This window comes from Leptonychotes weddellii, chromosome 8, assembly GCF_054177405.1.
Source record: "Leptonychotes weddellii isolate Sample4059 chromosome 8, ASM5417740v2, whole genome shotgun sequence".
NCBI classification, from domain to species: Eukaryota; Metazoa; Chordata; class Mammalia; order Carnivora; family Phocidae; genus Leptonychotes; species Leptonychotes weddellii.
In genome coordinates this window covers 103,531,529-103,537,046 of record NC_138376.1, presented here as the reverse complement: position 1 = coordinate 103,537,046, position 5,518 = coordinate 103,531,529, and positions in this window count along the sequence as shown.

Here is a 5,518-nt window from a genome sequence, read left to right as displayed (position 1 = left end):
GTCCTGCACAATTCACAGCGCTTAACAGAGCACGTACCCTCCCCAGTGTCTATCACCCAGTCACCCCATCCCTCCCACCCCACCCCCCACTCCAACAACACTCAGTTTGTTTCCTGCAATTAAGAATTCCTCATATCAATGAGATCCCCCATATTCATTCTTAATGTATGTCTGAAGGGAGCTCTGCACCCTACGGTCATTCAGGGACCAAGAATCATGGCAAAGGGAAAAGAACTTGGTAAATGATGCAATTGCTCTTAATGCTTTCATGCAAAATTTATATGTGCCACTTCTCTTCCCATTTTATTGGCCAAAGCAAGAAAAATGACCGTGTTTTAGGTTAAAGGATACAGAAGCATGGCTCAATTGTATCATGTATTCAGAAGGACAACAGGAATGTTTGCAAAAGTTCATATACGGCATTACAACAATGCTGAAGAAAAACTCTCCTGTGTTCCTTCTCTACACTCACAGCAACACGTATGGGTGTTCTCTCTTCCAAATGTACGGGTGTTTTCCCCGCACCAAGCAACTCTTAAATTTTCCAGACAGAAACCCTGGGTGTCTCATAACTCAATTCTGACACTGTCTACATGAAGATAGGGTCAGATCCCACAGGGTAAGAGCTCAGTCCCACAGGACTGCCATCACCTGTACCCACTTCAGATGCCAACTGCAAATCCAGGTTGTGACTTGTGTTTCTGACCAATCAGCTCTCAGCTGGAGGTTCGACAACCCACTCCTGGGATTCCATCAATTTGCTATAGAGGCTCACAGAACTCAGGAAAACATTTTACTTACCAGATTAGCAGTTTACTATAAAAGAGTATAACTTCGGAGCAGCCAGATGGAAGAGATTCACAGGGTAATGTTTGGGGAAAGGAAGTGGAGCTTTTGTGCCCTTTCCAGGCGTGTTACTGTCCCAGCAACTCCATGTGTTCACCAGCTTGGACGCTCTCTGAACCTGTAGTTCAGGGATTTTTATGAAGGCTTCATCATGTAGGCAGGATTTATTGAATTGTTGCCCCTTCCTGATCAAGTCAATCTCCGGCCCCTCTCCCCTTCCTGAAGGTTGGGAGATGGGGCTGAAAGTTTCAACCCCATCATAGGGTTGGTTCCCCTGACAACAAACCCCAATCCTTAGGGGCTTTTCTAAAGTCACCTCATTAACATAAACGCAGGTGTGGTTGAAAGGAACTTGTTATGAATAACAAAAAGACACCTGTCTCACTTTTATTGCTCTGGAGCTATTTCAGGAATAGAGGACAAAAACTAAATATAACAAAAGGTGCCCCTGTTGCTCTACTTACTTACGAGACTCCAAGGGTTTGGGGAGCTGTGAATCAGGAATAGGAATGAAAACCAAATATATATTTCTTATAAATCATAAGATCACAAACAATAACAGAAAATTAGAACTGGTATAGGGGAGATTACAACCATGTCAAATAGATAAATTTGAATAGATATCCATAAAAAGAGACAACGTATCAGGTTGTTTTTTTTTTTTTTTTTTAAACCTCTTTCTGTTGAATCCCAGGAGATAAAGCTTAGATAAATCTTAGACCCATTGCAGAGCATCTGCAGTCAAGGAAAGTTGAGTAGTGGGTTGAAGTAGAATTCTATGGAACACCGATGTTTGGATGAGCAAAGGAAGCAATGAGGGAGACTGAAGAGAAAATATATGAAAACTGGAAAACCAGAAGAGTTTGAGCCAATATAATAGAAAATTTGCAGAAATAAGGAGTAGTTGGTGTCAAATGCAACAGAACACTTCAGGAGACTAAGGTCTGAAAGAAACCATTGGCACAGACACCACGGAGGTCTTTGGTGGAATAACCACAAAGGACTTCAGTGGACCTCAAATTCTGCCACAATTCTCAGTTAATTGTTCTTCTCTCCAATCATACTCTTCCTCCTGCATTTTCTATTTTAATTTTTGGCATCTGGCCACCAAAGCTAGAAAGCCAAGAATAATTATATGCTTCTGAACACCCACATCCACTCCATTTCATGCACATTTATATTCCTGAATATTTCTCAGATCCTACTCTTCTATCCATCTGCACCCCACAGCCCAAATTAAGGCCCTCATTAGCATTTGCCTGGACTATTTTATGATCTCCTACGCAGTCCCTTTGCCTCTGGTCCTGTTCCTGTACATCCATCTGTATTGGTTATCTATGGCTGCATATCAAATTATCCTAAAGTTTGTGACTTAAAACAACAGTAAACATTTATCTCTCACAGCTCCTGTGGGTCAGGAATTTGGGAGAAGCTTAGCTGTGTAGTTCTGTCAGGGGGTCTCTTATGAAGCTGTAAGTCAGGGTGTTGTCTGGGGTTGCAGTTTTCTGAAAGCTTGACTGGGGCTGGAGGATCCACTTGCAAGGTGGATCTTGCACATGGTTTACTGGTGTGGGTTGCTGGTGGGAGACATCAGTTTCTCTCTGGTAGCCCTCCCCACAGAGTGGCTTGAATCACCTCATGGCCTAGCGATTCACCTTCCACCAGAGCAAGCAATACAGGCAGAGGCTGTAATTATTTTTATGATCTGGCCTCAAAAGCCACATGTTTTCATGTGCACCGTACTCTGTTGATTACGCAAAATCTGTTGGAGAGAGGAGACCACACAGGCGATGACAATCAGAAGGCATGGAGAGTTTAGGTAACTACCCCACGGTATTGCTGCCTTGGTATCCGTTTTGTGGCCAAGAGGCCTGCAGGGATCTTAAACTGACACCAGCAACTCCCACGAGCACATGTCCTAGACAGCAACCCCAGAGTCACAAGCAAATCTAAGTTCCTGATAGGACTTCCCCAACAGCCCTCATGACCAGCAGTCTCCCCTTCCTTTCAGTGTTTGTATATCTTATGTACCACTTAGATAAGACCCTCATGGGACTTAACAAAACTCCACTCTTTTGGTTTAAATTAAACCATCTGGTCCTAGCCTGGAAACCCCAAGCACTCCACCCATGGATCCTAATAAAGGCACTGCCCCAGGTCCTGCTTTTCTCTCTGTCTGCACTATGCCTTGACCTCCCCATGTGGTTCCTTAAGGCTTGCAGTGTACTGTCTCCAGCACCTGAGACGAATAAACTCCTCTATTCCAATTTCTTTTGTTGTCTGTTGTTGAATTTTGGTTCACCATCCTCCACTCTGCGCTTTACTTAACAAATGTTAACTTACCAGCATCCTAATGGAAGGCCAGGATCATCCAGATCATCTTGGAGGCTGCCTACCTTCTCACATCCTCCTCATTGCTATCAGACTGTGATCACTTAAATTTGTACATGACAACTGAAAGTGGAAGTGGTACAGGTACAGTGGGGGTAGGGACACTACTCAGAATGGTGAAGGTTTGGCCCAGTTGCAGGGAATGGGAAAAGAGCCACTCAGATTACTGTGAACAAGCAAGAAGTTTGTTGAGTGGCATTGAGTTCAGCTGAAGACCATTGAGACTTTAGCTGTAGTAGCAACAATTTGATTATTCAGACCTTTTCTTTAGCAATGCTAAACATTCTAGCTGTGGAAGAATGGAGCACAGATTTTGGGTGTGATGTGGTTTTGGAACTTGAGCAGACACATGCTGTATAAGAAGGGTAGGTAGCTGGGAGTTGGATTGTTGATGAAGAATTCAATTCATCTGCTGTGGTGCCAAGACTAGGTATGGAAATAAGTGAATTGAAGAAGAAACTGAGAAGTTGAGAGAAAATGGAGTTATCAGGAAGAATTGGGGTAATTGGGGGACCTGAAAGAGACACAGAGCACTAAAAGTAGATTCAAAGGCATCAGTGGATGTGAAATACTTCAAAAGATAGGAGAGAGATCAGAGTGGGCATTGGAGTTTAAGGTGTCACATTAGGATGATCTGGCTTATAATATGTCCATGACATGGCCATGGATGCAGGATGTAGAAGGTAGAGTGTTGGAAAAGTCATCTCTGTGGACATTGATGGATGTCAGTGTTATTCAGTATGATAGAAGAACATGGAATAGAGAAGTAAGCTATAAGTAGGGTACCAGGATGTAAGTTAAATATCAAGTGGCTGGTAGGGGCCAGCAATCAGGAGCATAGAAGGCAGAGTAGTCAGATGCCATGGAGGTTTGTATGCAAAGTTGGAGGAACAAGAGTTTAGAAGAAGCACTGAGCAGCTGTGAGAATCCCAGTAGCATCTTGTGGCCACATGGTTGACTGATGGCATTGATATTTGGCCAGACTCTGCTGATGTAGAGCAAGGAAAAATGAACATCTTTCACTTAAGGCTTTCTGGGGAGAGAGATTGTAACTTTGTGAAGTCTATCCTTACTTAAGATAAGAAGATGAAGTCATTCTGAGAAGGTGTGTTTAGGTTTGTGCTTGTAGGAGAATTTAATTATAGGAATTTCAGAAAGTGTAGTTGAAAAATGTTGAAGAAAGAAAAGCGGCGGGGGGGAGTGGGCTGGTGAAAAGGATGTAGCACTGAGATATCTGAAGGTGAGAGCATGGGAAAACAGAAAAAGCTTGCATTTCAGACAGTGACATGGGGGGACAGGATTTCACACAAGGTGGAAATAACTGTCCTTGTGGTTTCAAATGAAATCTGGCATGACATTTGGCAGAGACACAGCAGAACTGACTTTGAGATTGTGAATTTGTGACAACAGCATTAAGTGGAATATCTCTGATGGGGGGGCAGGGAGAGGAGGGTCTGAAAAGTTCCAGGTGAGTCCTAGAGGACTCACCTTCAGGTTTCCAAGAGAAGAGAAACTCTCTCTTATCTAGAAAGGTACTGAAAGGTCGGGGAGCTGAGGAAAATTTCAATCAATGGGCAAGGAGTGTGGGTTTAAATCTGAATATGGTCTGCAGTCCAGTTAACTAGATTGTACAATGTTAAATTCCTGGTTTTGATATTGCATTATAGTTACATAAGATTATTACCATAGGAGGAAGCTGAGTGAAGGGTACACAGGACTCTCTGTATTATTTTTTATAATTGTGAGTTGATAATTATTTCAAAATAAAAAAGTTAACAAAAAAGGAGGATGTAAGGCATAGTCTGAGGAGATCTAAGCCCCAAGAGGGAGGAAATATAGAACAAGAGACATTGTGGGACCCAATGGAAGTCTATGGGTGATTGAGGGAGATGTCTTCATGATTTTTTCCCAAATGACTGGAGACTAGAGGAATCTCATTCAAATGTCTGAAGATAGGACACATAGGAAGCTGATTCTAAATTTCATTAAATGTAGAACCGAAGGTCCTTGTGGACAGTGACTTTTTGCCTACTTGGGCAACTGCTGAATTTCCAACACTTAAGACAGTAGGTATTTGGTGCATATAGGTGCTCTTTGGTTGAATGACTGATTGAATGAATGAATTATATCTCAGGAACTAAGATACTGTGGTCTAGGTTCTGGAGGGTTATTATGTATTTATTCATGTTTTCCAAAAACTTAAATTTACCTAACACGACCTTCATTCTTTCAAGAGAGATGAATAAATGACTTTTGGAACCCATCCTCAATATTTTAGAGA